This window comes from Balaenoptera physalus, assembly GCF_965194825.1.
Source record: "Balaenoptera physalus genome assembly, chromosome: 14".
Taxonomy (NCBI): domain Eukaryota; kingdom Metazoa; phylum Chordata; class Mammalia; order Artiodactyla; family Balaenopteridae; genus Balaenoptera; species Balaenoptera physalus.
The window spans coordinates 36,932,836-36,949,259 of NC_138893.1; the positions used below are offsets into that span (position 1 = coordinate 36,932,836).

At 38.3% G+C, this 16,424-nt stretch overlaps 1 protein-coding gene across 1 annotated transcript in view; it reads right to left on the reverse strand.

Annotated features, from left to right (window-relative positions):
• The window catches only part of CCDC172 (coiled-coil domain containing 172), a 335,882-nt gene that overhangs the window by 73,282 nt on the left and 246,176 nt on the right, over positions 1-16,424 (reverse strand). The window contains exon 2 of the mRNA XM_082423434.1: positions 191-12,961. The gene's annotated coding sequence lies outside the window, so the exon portion shown is untranslated. The remainder of the gene's footprint in view (positions 1-190; positions 12,962-16,424) is intronic.

Here is a 16,424-nt window from a genome sequence, read left to right on the forward strand (position 1 = left end):
TGGCCCCTGTGCGGGTTCTTTTTCGTTTTGGTGGCAGGGAATAAAAAAAAATGGAGGCCCTGAGGCCTCCGCTTGGGAGCGGCTTCGGGCAGCAGCCCTGCCTTTTCTGCGGTCGGCCTTTTCCTCCCATTCCACCCCCTGTTCGGGGAGAAGGTCCTCAAAGTGCTCTTTATCTCAGCAGAACATGTACTTGAAACACTACGGTGGGCTGCAGAGCTTGCAGAAGGCGGCGGCCAGCGCCTCAGTCGCCGGGTCTGGGTCCGGTGGGAAGAGACACTACGGTGTCTCCTTGGGCCCATTGCGCGTTCGGGCGTTTTGCTTTGTTTTGCTCTGGCCATGTGGCCTCCCAAAGGTCTTTAGGTCGTGCTTGGAGTTGGGGGGGAATCTATCGCCAAGGCATGAACGCAGTGTTATAATAAAGTACAAAGTACCCGTGATCCTAAATATAAACTTTTGCAAAGTCTTATCCTTTGACGATGGGAGAGACTGCTATAAATGTGCAATGTCTGACATTCGCCTTAATCATTCCTTTGTAATCACGGCATATCTTGTCTGCTTTAAAATTAATCACTGCCTTTTGTAATCAAGCTGCAGTAATATTAACACTTCAATATCTGCGCAGGATGTGTCAGAGACCAAAGTGGTTGCTAATTAAAGCTTAAACATGAAAGGCACCTTTGGGACTTTGGTATGGGATTTTTTAATTAAAAAATAAAATATTTTTAATTTTTAGCAGGTCAAAACATTAAGATTATAATATAATAATATAATAATATTATAAGATAATAAACATTTGACTTTATATCTGAATGTTAAATTGAAATTGGCTAAACTTTAAAAATGTATTTAGTATTAAGTAAAAAAAAATAGTAAATGTAAATTCTGTTACATCATCTGTATAATAAACTTAATTAATATTTCATTAATGCTGTAGTATAATCGGATATAAATGTTAACCTTTTCCAAATTTCCACCTAAATTTCCATCAAGCCATGCATGCATAAAACTTAATTTTTAAACTTTATTATAAAAGAATGCATACTGAATAGTGTAATGAAGTAGAAAAGAATTGCCCATAAATATATCATTCAGAAGCAAATAGTAATAACATTTTGGTTATTGCCTTCAGGTAATTCTCCTCATCTTGCATTGTTTCTTTACAAATATATTGTGAATATATTGCGAATAAGTAATAATAGTAGTTATTATTTATTTGCCAGGTACTATTCTGAACACCCTTTTGAGATGATTTTTACTATAACCTTCATAGCAAAGTTTAGGAAACTGAGGCACAGAAGTTAAGTTATCTCGCCAAGGTTGCATATCTAGTATGTGACAGAACAGGATTTGAAATCAAGAAATCTGAGATCAGAGGCCATGGATTTGATTTTGGATTCTGCTCTGTTTCACTCTTATTATATCACAAGCGTTTTACCATTTCACTGAAAACTCTTCATTAATATATTTTTGTAACTTCATAATCCTCCATCATATGGATGCATATGTAAAATTTAGATATGTTGAAATAAATTTGACTCTTTTATCTGTTCAAGGATGGGAAACAAAGCTGAAATTGTGGTGTGAACCATTTTCTTTGAGCACTCGTTTGGAGGCTTATGAACTGTGCCACAGCAGCCATCAAAGGAAACAGCTTCCAGAAGATAAATTATATGACTAATTAATATTACTCCCTTCAGAATTACTTCCCGTGGTCTTGCACAGGGAACATCCTCACAAGGAGGCTGGTTTTCAAAAGCATGCTGCTCTTTAACGTTCCAATTTTATTAGTTACACTCACATTTATTATTTAACGTGCTCTTTCTGTACTGAAACTTGGCAGAGTGAAATTTGGGCAGCCTTTAGGGAGCCCAGTTGCCTCACTCACACAGGAGTATGGAAGAGAATGCTGCTGGGAATTCTGGGAAAGGGGCATGGGAAAAATGGCTTCTTCATCTTCCGTAGTCTTCTTCATGTCCCACAATATTTCGGTGCTTTTAAATCCCAAGTTTGAGTCTTCTTAGAGGTACCACAACTACAGGCATTAGCAGGATTTTTTATTTTATTTATAGAAGCAAACATGATTATGCAAGGTCACAATTCAGATTTTAAAAGTGTTTCATAATAATAAGTAAAAGTAACGTATTAATATATTAAGATGTTGCTATCATATATCTAGCTTTATGCATACATTTTCTGTAGCGTTAAGATATTTTTTTCTTATAGATATACATGCTGATTACATTCTATAATGTTCAGAGCAAGAGTAGCATTACTTCAATTTATGCCAAATAAAAATGGTACAAGACATGGTAAAACTAGGGCATTCTAGTTTTTGAAAATGTATCTTATAAGCCTACAAAAAGGAGATGATTCATTCAACAACTGTTTAATGAGTGTCTGCTATTCATTCAACAAATATTATTGAGCATCTCCTATGTGCCATATTAGAGAAACAACAACAGGATTTAATAAAAACAAAACTACATAAAAAGTATTTTTCTTCCCCCAGATATTTCTAACCTCATTGGAGAATTATAATATTTTTCAGCATTTTGGCAGCAGTATAAACAACTGCTTTCAGAGTTTCAACAGATGTTCTTTAGAAAGAAAGCCAATTATTTGCATTATGATACCCACATATGATTCTCAGATCGAAACTTTCCATCTGTACATGTTTCATTGAACTGCGTACCCATGGAATATAAAAGTTGAGATCACTCAGTCTCTCAACCTCATATTTTTGTTCATAATAACACTAGCACCTGGGTTATTGAGCCATCGATAATTGCTTTGCTAGAAGGCCTTATATAAGGCTATATTGCTCTTGTGATTTAAAATGCATTTCCTTTCCTTTCTTAGATTGATGACTTCCCTAAGTTCTAAACCAGGCTTACAAGTACCCACTAGCCCAGGGAATATATATTGCAATGAAAAGAAGAAAAATAATTCATTTATTTTATGATTTTCTTAGGGCATCTGCCAAAAAGAAAAAAAAAATGTGGGTTCAACCAAGTTAACAACCACTTATTGAGTATCTACTAAGCGTAAAATCTCTGGTAGGTACTATGGAGGATACAAAATTGAAAGATACAGGCCCTGCCCTCCTGGTGGTCATAATCTATCGAATGGCACATAGCATGCATGAGTCCTAGTGGGCTGTGTATAAGAGCTTCACGCTGGTGGTATGGAGATATGGCAGGGGGAGAAAGAATTAGTCTGATGTAGGTGATCTGGGAAGACTTTTCAGGAGGGGATAAAACATGAGCTGGATTTTAAAGGAGAGTGAGACTTCAGTAGATAGCAAGTAAGGGAGAAAAAAAGCAGAAAGTCAGATGACGCCAATTTTTGGAGTGTCTAACATTTTTATGCATATGATGGAGATTCATGTAATGTTTGGTAGCTGATGAGTGGCATGTCAGAATTACTTTGTGCAGTCATCTGGCAATAGGTTAGAAGCACTAGAAACAAAGAGACTTAACAGCTAACATCTATTAATAACTATGTTCCAACCACTGCCTGAGACCTTGACATGTCTTCATTATTTTAATCAATCCAACAGTCCAATAAGATCAATGTTTTTATTATTTCCACGTTACAATTAGAGAACCAAGGCAGAGAGAGCTCAGTAACTTGTCCAAGGTCACATATACTAGCTAAGAAGTGGCAGAGTCAGGATTTGAATCCTGATATTCTCTTAAGGCAAACCCTTAACCACTTCACCTACTGCCTCCAAAAGCAAGAGGCTGGAGAAAATGAGACTATTTCAGCAGCTGTGTTATATTTCAAAACAGAAACATTTCCTAAAAAAAGCTTATTACCAACACATTAAGGTCTTTTTAAAAGACATTTTCAGATTTCTAGAATTTGGATTAGTAACAGAATGTATCTTTAACAAATTAAAATCAAATGTGATATAAAGAAAAATAATGGAAAATGGATCATGCCTTGTTGTAAATGCTTATTTAACCAGCTACATATTAGTATACAAAGTACCATATTAGTTTCTTATTATTTTTATTAGATTCCTAGGTCTGCTATAACAAAATACTACAACTGGATCGTTTAAAAACCACAGAAATTTATCCGTTCACAGTTCTGGAGGCCAGAAGTCTGAAATCAGTGTCAGCAGAGCTGGTTCCTTCTGGGCCCTCTGCGGGAGCATCTTTTCTGTGCTTCTTCTCAGATTATTGTCCTTACTGGTAATCTTTGGCATTCCAAAACCTTTGGCAGATGCATCGCTCCTATCCCTGCCTCTATTTTTCCTTGGCGTTCTCGCTGTGTCTCTGCCTCTGTGTCTGTTCTCCTCTCCTTATAAGGATACCAGTCATATTTGACAAAGGGCCTACCCTACTTCAGTATGACCTTATCTTAGCTAATTCCATCTCTAACAACCCTATTTTCAAATAAGGTCACATTCTAAGTTATTGGGGGGTTAAGACTTCACGTATCTTATTGGGGATCACAATTCAAACTATAACAAACCTTAAAAGTTAAGTCGTGGGAAAGAGTTATGATTTTTTTTAATTGTAAGATTTATTTCTATTGATATTACAATCAAAGCATTTTTAGTGGCTTAATGGACTTTAGAAAATATCTTGCACAGTCCTTTGATTTTTTAGATGTTAACACTGAGGCCTGTAGGATGATGGATTTCCCCAACACTGCACACGCAGTTAATGTCAGAGCTAAGTCTAGAACTCCCTCCTAATTCCTTCTGCCGCAACAAAAGATCTTTTTTGTTCACCAGTGGCTTTCAACTACTTCAGTTAAAACAACTCCTCTTTTATCTTTTTTCTGTATTGAACTTTCTAGTAAGAATTTGAAGAAAAGATATAACAACTAGGGTACAGAGAAGGCCTCAGGCAATTTAACTACTGCAAGAGTTCCACCCCATTAAGGAGATTAGATAGATAGATAGATAGATAGATAGATAGATAGATAGATATAGGGAAAGAGACAGAGAGACAGAGACACACACACAGAGATAGGTAGATAGATGTAGAGAAAACACATATGCATACATACATATATAGATACTCACATATATATGATAAAATCAGATATATATAATATAAATGCTTAAAGGTGTTAATTTTATTTTCAGACACTTCTACAATAGAAATGAAAGTAAACTGTCAATTCTTAATTACTGATTAAGAAAAGCAAACTTTGTTTTTTGGTTGTAAAATATATTGCATGAAGAAATTCCATTAACACATTAGGAGTCATTCAATACCAAAGACTTTGGAAGAAGGAAGCTGTAGTTTAGCTAGTGAACTTGATTTTCACATTGTCAGAGCCCAGAGCCCAGCACAAGGCCCAGGAGGGCTACTCCATGTGCCCTACCCAAGAGATTAGACTGTCAGGCCCAGGAAATGAAAATAAAACAAAACTTAGAAACCACTGTTCTCCACCTTGCACAATTCATTTCTTTAATAAATATTTACTGGGTATACACGTAAGGCAAGTAAGAACTTGGGATTGCAAAGAAGAATAAGCAAGGGGCTTGAAATCTGGTTTTATCAAGTTATAGTTTCCATGACAATAAATCTAAGTGCCCGGGGATTATGTAGGAAGAATTAAAAGATAAATGTAAGACTTTTTGTTTGCTTGCTTGTTCATTTTCTTACCAGTTACTTTAGTCATTAATGTATTCTTTGCCTACCTAATAAGTGCATGGCTACTTAGTAAGTAATTGACTCTTTAGTTATTAAGCCCAAATTTAAACCAACAATCAATATATTCTACTCTAATCTTTTTACAATTTTTATGAAAATTTCTATTAATTTCAGTGAATTAATCATAGTGACTATTTGGAAATGTGGCGTAAATTTCAATATTTCTACTACTTTTTATGAATTATTCACAGTGACTCTTTGGAAAGTTTGGAAAAAATGTACATACATACATATATTGTACATGTGTAGGTAGAGTGAACCATAAACCCTATATCTTCTTAAAATAATTTGAAAAGCTGCTCATTTATCAGGATAAAATTACTTTATGTTTCCAATGTTTAAAATGAATTTAGTGGCCTTAGTGCAATAATATTACATTTTAAAAGCCAAACACTGCCATTATTTTCCCTTCACGATGCCACAGACAGTTCAGAATGTTTTATCATTGTTTACATGGCTCAGAAACCTTATCTTTTATTTGATATTGCAGGTGCGTCGATGGTAGGATATGGAAACTGTGTAAGATGGTTAAAGGAAACAATTAATTAGCATTTAAATAAAAGAGCTCCCTAAGAAACATTTTAAACAGAGAATAAGCTGATTATGTAATAGGTGATAGTAAGCAGTTCTGGAATAGAATTGAAGGAGATGAAAAAAGAGAGTGAAAGGAATTTAAATATCTGAAAACAAATAAGGAAATACTGCAAAATATTAGAATTACTGAAGTTGTGTGTATAGCCTCATTTGAAATTTGACAGTCTTGTAATTCTCTACTTGTTATATCTCATTATTCTACTTATAAAACACGTACATGCACGGGTTTCCTAAACCGTTGGATAATCTACCTTTACCATTTTCTTTTTGAAGGTGTTAACACAGAGAAAAGCAGGAAACAGCTGAGATCCTGCACTCTGTTGTGCCTTAGCCTCAAGTGAATAAATGCAAGTATTGTGCACACAGGATCCAAACACTCATAAAAAAGATTCATGGTGATATTCTTAGAAGAAATTAATAAAGCCTAAGAGAACCTGTCAGAAGCATGTCCTAAAGATGATTTTATTTTGGTAATTGTTGTATTTTAAATGCTTTCATTTTCTTCTTTTGATGTCTTTTATCTTACAGATGCTATTACTCATAAAATATGCTATTTCAGTCCACAAGGCTGTAGCTGTGAATGAAACATAATATTCTCATCTAGAAGTAGATAAGGGGATGCAAATCTCCTGCTTCACAGTGTAAGCTGGTTACCGCAGGGGTCAGAAAGCTAGTTTCCACTTCCTTTCAGTACGAGCTATGATATTTTCTATAACTGACCAGACATCTTGTCTTTCCTTTATTCAGTCCAGGCGTGTGATTGACAGCCTGTCTCAGTGGTTTACATGGTGGACTAGGAATTCTTTGGCTCACGAGTGGTGGCAGGACTTTAGGGTGAGGCCATGAGGAGTGACCGCAAACATCATTCACTAAGTGTTCACTGAATAGCTACTATGTACGGAGGCTCTGCCACAACAATGAGCAGGATGAATGAGCTCTCTGCACGCATGGACCCATAGGGGCCACAGGAAGCGAAGGACACACATTCATTAGCTCAATACCCACAGAGTGAGTGATGGTGTAAAACCTATCAGTGCAGGACACAGACCCTCTACAGGCTGTGGACAGCACATTTGTGCTTCATCAAGTCCCTCAGGCTGGACAGAGCTGGCATCTGGAGAACAGAGAGGAAGCCAGTGGGATCACATCACAGATGGGGTTGGTGAAATGGTCAGGGCGCAATCCTGCCGGGCCTTCAAGGCAATGGAAGGAGTTCAGATTTTATTCAAAACACGGTGGAAGGCCATAAAAGGGCTCTGCAGGGGAATGATTGCATTTTACAAATAAGAAGATGACCATTAAGCACTGTTGCCTTGGTGGAGGAGTAACTAAACGTCACTGGATGGAAATGGAGACTGCTGACCCAGGTGCAGGGCTCCATTTGGCTGATAACACACATCAATAGTGATGTGACCTTGAGAAAGTCACTGACTCTCTTTCCCCCTTATTCACTTGTTTTCAAATGGGGATAGAGAGGCAGAGTAAAAGAGAGAAGGAAACAGGAGAGATTAAAAAAAGAAAACCTCAATGCTTACAGATGAAAATTTCAGACAGTAAATTGAAAAAACAAACAACTGAGAATTCAGTAATAAAAGCCTTAAAGCAAGACTTAAAGCACCTCAGTCCACCCTCAGGAAAAACCCCACAGAGGATACATAGAAAAGAATCTAGAAATCTGTTAGAACCATTGCCTTGGTTCCTTTGGTTAAAGGTTAATATCAGGGCCCTAGGGAAGAAAAATTCAAGAATGATGCTAGAATCTACTCTATATCCTTTAGATTTAGTTGTACATAAGTGTATGCACAGCAAAAATTCACTGGCACACATGTTCCAACTGCAAAAACATTGAAATACTCCCACAGTGGCTGGTAAATAACCATGACCCAAGCCCTCCAGTGTCAACTCCCACCAGCAGGACCGTGCAGGTCTTCCACAATCTGGCAACTAAAGGCTGACACCTGTCTGGCTTAGCAAAGTGTCTCAAGGAACCTGCTCAGTGTCATTTCTGATTTTTTAGTGCCTGGACCTATAGGCGTATTGACCTATTGCTGTTATAACAAATCACCACAAACTCAGTGGTGTAAAATACAAATTTGTTACCTTACAGTTCTGGAGGTTAGAAGTCCAAAGCCAGTCTTAATGGGCTAAAACAAACAAACAAACAAACAAAGAAATACTCAGCAATCCTTCTGGAGGCTCTAGAAGGAAATTTGTTTCCTTGCCTTTTCCAGCTTGTAGAAGTTGCCAGAATCTTTTGGCTCCTGGCCCCTTCCTCCATATTCAAGCCAGTAATGCATCCTCAAATCTCTCTCCTTCTCTGACCTTCCTGCTGTTCTCTTACAAGGACACTTGTAATTCCCTTGGGCCTACCTGGATAAGTTAAGATGATCTCACTATCTCAAAATCTTTAACTTAAATCACATCTTCAAAGTCCCTTTTGCCATGTAAAATGACATAGAGGTTTCAGGGATTAGATGCAGATATCTTCGGAGGCCATTATTCTGACTACCACACTGGTTAGATATTTTAAATATCATATAATAATAAGTTACCTTAGAATGCTCATAAAATAAAACTGAGTGTGTCATAGTCAAAAACTGAGATACGAGTGGAGAGAATCTATCATATAGAAAAAACGTAACGTAGGTCCATATCTCAAGAACTTTCTGAAATACTGCAGACCTTTAATTTTCCCATCTGGTTTAGTAGTTCTCAGTATCAAAGAGATGAAACAGTTAAAAGGAAACAAAGAGTTGAGGGCAATATAGAAAGATGGAGTAAGGAAGAGGGAGAAAGAATACAAATATCGCTTGTGTGTCCAAATCTCCTGTAAGGACTGAGGAGGGGAAGAGCAAGGACCCCCAAGTGAATGGATCCCAGCCAGGGCAAGAGGAGACCCCAGAAACTGATGGTGGGATTGCACCAGGTAATGTCCAATCCGTCCAGGGTCAATTGTCTCTCCATCTGGCATACTCAGGCACAAAGGAAGTGAAAAAAATGACAATTTAAATTTCCCCTGTGATTTAATGCCCATGGAACTACATGGGATTGGTTTGATGAGGTTTGGGGAAATTTGAAGATGGGTAAGGGACAGCTAATCTTAGAGGGCAGGACCATATCTGGTGGGTCTTTGTATATCAAAATGCCTTGTATGCAGTGAGAGCAAGCGTCCTGAAATAAAATCCAGGAGCCACAACAGACTGTTAGCTCCATGAAGAAGCACCTGTTGGTCTTGTCACCACCGATTCCCAGCTCTTGGAACAGTGCCAGGCAAAGAGCAGGTACCCAGTAACTCTGTGTTAAAACATTCCTTTTAATAACCAGAAAATGCTGGAAACCAATACTTAATTCAATGTACTGACATTTTGATGCATTGTATCAGAACCTAAGTGATCAAATGAATGAAAGGCCTATATTCCTGTCTATAAGTACGGTTGCCAGATTTAGCAAATAAAAATACCAGGTGCCCAGTTAAATGTGAATGTCTGATAAACAATGAATAATTTTTTAGTATAAGTGTGTCCCAAATATTGTATGACAATCTAGCTATAAAGTCATTGTATCATATTTTAGATAAATTGTAACTTTGTAAAGACATAATACTCTTAATGACGGTATTATTACAGAAGAAAAAGGAAGTGCTTTCACTAGATTGTGTTCAAAATGGGGATAGAAGGCTGTGTTGCACTGTACTGTTTTAAAAGCATGCTTGTCTGTGAGCAAGTGCCCGTGGAGGAGGGCTGAAATTCAGCTTCTCATAAATTCTGCAGAGCTACCAGGGAACAGTAATCAACACGGATAAAATCTGGAGGGAAGGTCAGTGAGGCAGGTAAGAGCTGCTGCATCCATATTACCTGAAGCACACACAGCTCCACAAAGCAGGACCAAGCAGGACCAGGAAAGAGCAAGAGGGAAAAACGGAATCACCCTGTGCGGGTTTCGTTAGATTGCCTTTAGGAAAAAAACCCTCATCAGCCCGAACAGCAACTTTAATTTTATGTGCATGTTGTGCTTGCTTAGCCTATGCGATAGAGTTGAGCATGTCCTATGTACTAAGTGGTCTGTTTTCATAGTACTCATTTGCTGGTGAAGTAATTCACTGTTTTTCTTAAAAAGGGCATGGTGTTGCTGTGTTCATTTGTGCCAGATCTGAGGAATCTCTATGGAAGCCTTTTTTTTCCACTAGGCATTTTAGATGCTACCTGGCTGTTAGGCCTGAAAATACCAGATGGAGCTTGGGAGCAGAGCAGGCACTGTTGTCATAGAAACGAGATGCTATCCCAGCTCTATGCAGCCGCCATTTTTTTTTTCTTTCACGGTGTGGAGTTCTGATAGGAACAAGTCCTGATAAAATATAGAGATTCCCCCTCCCCCCACACACTCACCTACCTTGGAAAATAGACCTACATTTCAAACGTTGCACAGATAATTCATTAATACATCCCGCAGTGGACCAAGAGCCTTTAACTATGGAAAACTGACTTGATTTCCAGGTCTTCTAATCAGAGTACAACTGGGAAGCCCATGCTTTGACATAATCTTTTTTCCTCTAAATGTGATGCATTTGTCCTAACCCCAAATGAGACAATATCCTCTGTAGCCAGGGGAGCTCAGCTTTGAGATTCCTGGAAAATGCAACCTAAGTGTTCGTAATCATTCTGCAATGTCTCTACTCAGCAGGAGAAAGGGGAGGAACCTCTCGTGATTCTCTGCACTCCCCACAGTGGCCAGCAGAATGCTGAGCACACAGGAGGGGTGTGATGGATCCTTGTGGCTTGATGTCCAAGCTTGAGGGATACAGTTATTGGCCGGGGTCCCACACTGCTGCCTTTTCTCTTGGGCAGCTGTGGCATCCTCAAGGAAATGTGACTGTGAGCAAAGAGCTCAACGCAGATGGGGCAGTAGTATTTTCTAGAGACAAGGCTGCTTTTGTGTCCTTCTACCCTTGGGAACAGGGTAAATCCTAGGGCCTTGAAGCTCTGGCTCAAAGAGTTGTGTTTAGCAGCAAAGGACTATTAAAATTGATATGGTTTAGGGCAGTGATTTCCTTTATTCATTTCCTATTGCTACTGTAACAAATTACCGCACATAGTGACTTAAAACAACACAAATTTATTCTTTTAGAGTTTTTAAGGTCAAAAGTTTAAAATCTGTTTCACTGGGCTGAAGTCAAGATGCCAGCAGGGCTTGCTCCTTCTGGAGGCTCTTGGGGAGAATCTCTTTCCTTGTCCTTTCCCATTTCTAGTGCCCACCTGCATGCATTGGCTCTCGGCCCCTTTCTCCATCTTCAAAGCCAGAGGCCTAGCATCTTGCTTCTATCATCATTTTCTCTCTTTCTTCTCAGTCAAAGCTCCCTGTCTCCCTCTTATAAGGACACTTGTGATTACATTCACAGCCTACCCAGATAATCCAGGCTAATCTCCCCATTTCAAGAATCTTAATTTAATTATATCTGTAACCTCCCTTTTGCCATATAAGGCAACATTCACAGGTTCCAACAATTAGGACATTTAGGTCCATTATTCAGTCTACCACAGTTCCCAAACCAAGATGATCATTAGAATTACCTGAGAAGCTTTTCAAAAATAGAGATTCTTGATGCAACTAGAGATTATCATACTAAGTGAAGTAAGTCAGAAAGAGAAAGACAAATACCATGTGATATCACTTATATGTGGAATCTAAAATATGACACAAATGAACCTATCTATGAAACAGAAACAGAATCACGGACATAGAGAACAGATTGGTGGGGTTGCCAAGGGAGAGGGGCTTGGAAGAGGTATGGAGTGAGAGGTTGGGGTTAGCAGATGTAAGCTATTACATATAGAATGGATAAACAGCAAGGTCCTACTGTACAGCACAGAAAACTATATTCAATATCTTATGATAAACCATAACAGAAAATAATATTAAAAAAAAAAGAATGTATATATATGTGTAACTGAATCACTTTGTTGTACAGCAGTAATTAACACAACATTGCAAATCGACTATACTTCAATACAAAAAAAAAATAGAAATTCTTAGGCCCTACACTAGAGTGATCCTACCAGAATTTCTTAGGTTGGGTGGGGCCTGCAAAGTTCTTCGGAAGACTCAGGTGATTCTGTTGGAAGCTTCCGTTAGAGCTTCTTCAGGGTCTTTCCTAAACACATGCAGTGGGGTTTAATGACACTGTGATTGGCTTCTTCAGGGTCATTGAGTATGTGGGAGAGGTTTTTAAAATGTATGCGTTTGGAAGCTTGGAAGGCCTGACCATCCTCTGAGGTTCACAACACTCCCACAGAATGGCTTTGGCAAATGATTGCATCATGTGACCTGGGCCTAGCAACTCTTCAATTTAATGGTAAAAATACCCAAATTGTTCACTAGGGGCTTCCCTGGTGGCGCAGTGGTTGAGAATCTGCCTGCCAATGCAGGGGACACGGGTTCGAGCCCTGGTCTGGGGGGATCCCACATGCCGCGGAGCAACTGGGCCCGTGAGCCACAACTGCTGAGCCTGCGCGTCTGGAGCCTGTGCTCCGCAACAAGAGAGGCCGCGACAGTGAGAGGCCCGCGCACCGCGATGAAGAGTGGCCCCCACTTGCCGCAACCAGAGAAAGCCCTCGCACAGAAACGAAGACCCAACACAGCCAAAAATAAATAAATAAATAAATAAATTTATTAAAAAAAAAAAAAATTGTTCACTAATGCCTCCTTAGACCTTTAACCATATGAAATATGTCCTTTTTTTTGTCTCTCAATTCTTTTTTTTTTAATAGATCTTCATTGGAGTATAATTGCTTCACAATACTGTGTTAGTTTCTGTGGCACAACAAAGCGAATCAGCTATATGCATACATATGTCCCCATATCCCCTCCCTCTTGAGCCTCCCTCCCACCCTCCCTATCCCACCCCTCTAGGTGGTCACAAAGCACCGAGCTGACCTCCCTGTGCTACGCTGCTTCTTCCCACTAGCCAACTATTTCATATTCGGTAGTGTATATATGTCGATGCTACTCTCACTTTGCCCCAGCTTCCCCCTTTCCCCTCCATGTCCTCAAGTCCATTCTCTATGTCTACGTCTTTATTCCCGCCCTGCCACTAGGTTCATCAGAACCTTTTTTTTTTTTTTTTAAGATTCCATGCATATGCCTTAGCATACGGTATTTGTTTTTCTCTTTCTGAGTTACTTCACTCTGTATGACAGACTCTAGGTCCATCCACCTCACTACAAATGACTCAATTTTGTTTCTCTTTATGGCTGAGTAATATTCCATTGTATATATGTGCCACGTCTTTATCCATTCATCTGTCGATGGACATTTAGGTTGCTTCGGTGTTCTGGCTGCAGTGAACATTGTGATACATGTCTCTTTTTGAATTACGGTTTTCTTAGGGTATATGCCCAGTAGTGGGATTTCTGGTTCCTTAAAAAACTGAAATACATATCTTGATATCTGGGATCTACTGTTGTTTCTTTTTCTTATAGAGGCTTTTCCATTTACTGCCTCAGAACGTTCTCTTCCTTCAAAGATGCTGTCATGCTGTCCTCAGAGCTCTTAAAGTTGCCTATTTTGCCTGCTTCAAGAATGGCTATGGTAGAGGAAAAAACCCATGCAGTATCTTTAGAAAAACTCTAAATATTTCATCGTTTCTTACTAAACATACATTATTTACTCTGTAATGTAAATATTTGATGGCCTGCAACTGGCAATTTTGGAATATATTGGTATGTTTGGAGAATTACAGTTCAGTTAAAAAGAATCCTACACTGCACACCCAGCTCATATTTAACTTACACAATTGTTTAAATGGCATTTAACTCTCAGAATTAAGGGAGTAATAGAATCTATTTTTCAAAAGGGGCCTTGAGGACCAAACTCAAAACCTGAGACAACACATTTGTGTGAAAAGAGAAAGTTGGAAACTGTATGAGAACTTCAGACTTCCCTCCATTGCAGGATGACAACATGATATAGTTATCTGTGCCCGAGTGGGTCCAATTTCATCTAGTGGATCAAGGGGGTAGCCAGCCCACAGCCAGCTCATTAGAATGTTCACAATCTGGTTAGAAGTGGAATCTGAGAGGAAGAATTTTACCACACACAAAAAGGCAGAAAATCTTCTCCAGCTTTAGTATTTGGAGCTGTGGATAGGACAAGAAAATCCCTTCATTAAATAAAATGGCTCCACGTCAGACATTTAAGCCAGATTTTCAAATATAAACCTAAACTGTTGGGAGAATTTTTTTTTTAAATTCCAGTGACTCTCCAATATAGAGGTCATAGGAGCTGCCATCATTCTAAATTACAGCCCATTTCAGAGGTTGGCTGTAATCCAGGAGGTTGCATTATTCCAAATTGCCTGTCAAAATACTGCCATTATCAAAAAGTAGTTCTTTTAAATAATTTTCTCACTCTTTTCCCTGAAACTTTACTGGCCTTGAGCCTTAATATCATAGCTTATAGGCATAGTAAGTGAAAGCCATTCAAATGAGAAGTGGGAAAAAAAAAAAAACATTCTAGGCATACAACAACATACAAAATTCTAGGCAGAAAAATGAGTCAAGTTTGGAAATGTTGTATCCCTCAAAGCAATAGCCAGTGCTAATCTACATGTGAAATGGTAACCAATGAATACAAAATTATGAATCCTAGTAGTATGACTTTTTTCCCACATTTAACACATGGAGAAAAAATTCTAGAGTTAGTTGATAGACTCCATATTTTTCCTTTTTTTTTCTCTCCTTCCATATCATCCTTCTAATGAAAAATGTTATATCTTCTAGATTACTGATGTCTATTCCTTTCATTTCATAAATGTGGAAATTGACACCCAGACATCTGCCTGATTTACCTAAGGTTTCATGACAGATCTAGACCTGAGCCCTGCATTCTTTTTAATACACATTCAAACTCTTATTTTGATTTGGAAGTCCGTCTCCTTTATCTTCTCCTTTTTTACTTTAGACTTGACCCTACAGAATTCCCCTGCTTGGAGTAGAAAAACCTACCCCCAAAAGAGCAATACCTGCCACCTACATTCTCTCTGATATAGACCCTGATGTTAAAACTTCAATTCTAACAAAGAATTCCAGCAACTATTCTGTTTAAGACCATTTATCTTTCAAACAGTGTAAGATGACAAAATATTTTAGAGGCATGGCTCTTATCTTGAGTCATTACAATTCAGGCAATGAATTAGGAAATCAACAGGGTAATTCAGTCTTACAATCATTGTGACAGTCGTATTTGTCAACAACTAGTTTTCAGAAGAAACGGAACTCAAAGAAAATGCATAGCTTCCAGATTCAGGCAAAGAGATGCACAGAAATATGTCTCTAAACTATCAGTAGTATATTGTAGAGAAAAGTTAATGTGCAGGTGAATTCGTTTGATAGAAAGACAATGCTTTGAACAAGTGTAGCATAAAGGTATTTCAAAATAGATCTGCAGTTTCTGGGGATGCCAGTAATATATGTAATGGTGCTGGGTCTCATTAACAAGCAGCCCAAACTCTTCAGCTACCATAAAATACAAATCATCAGCAGCACATTCTCAGGAGCAGTATGTCTGTCTGACCCAACTTCTGCTCTACAGTTAACAATTTTGTTTTAATCCATAAAAAAGAAATTTTCATCACCTCTAAATTGTGCAAATGATCACACTTAAGTCTAGTTTTCATGGTGTTCCACAGCAATCTCTAGGGTTGGGCAAAAATGTTCTTTTTAAAATCACTGAAAAGCCATAATTAATTCATTACCTACAAAGACAACCCTAAGACCTTCCAGTGGAGGACTCTATGAAACCACCCCACCCAAAAGAGCATTTTGCTTGAGTACTTTTGGTTCTTTAGCCTGTTATTAAAAATCTACCAGCCTGAAATATCTGAGCTTGAGAAAACTTACATAAAAATGTATTTTCCAAGCAGTGCCTTAAGGAACCCTTAATATTCCTCAAGGTTTTCATAGGCTTTCTTTAAAAAACAAGAACAGTGATTCTATGTGAAATTAATTTGGGAATGGCATTTTATAGTCCCCTGGAGACTCACAATGCACATTAGTTTATTAAAGGTTCTGAGACATCCTGCAATAAAGCAACCTGATTTGTACAGTTTAAAGAAATGATCCCAAAGATATTTGGCCGTGACCCTTGTTTCATGTAGCT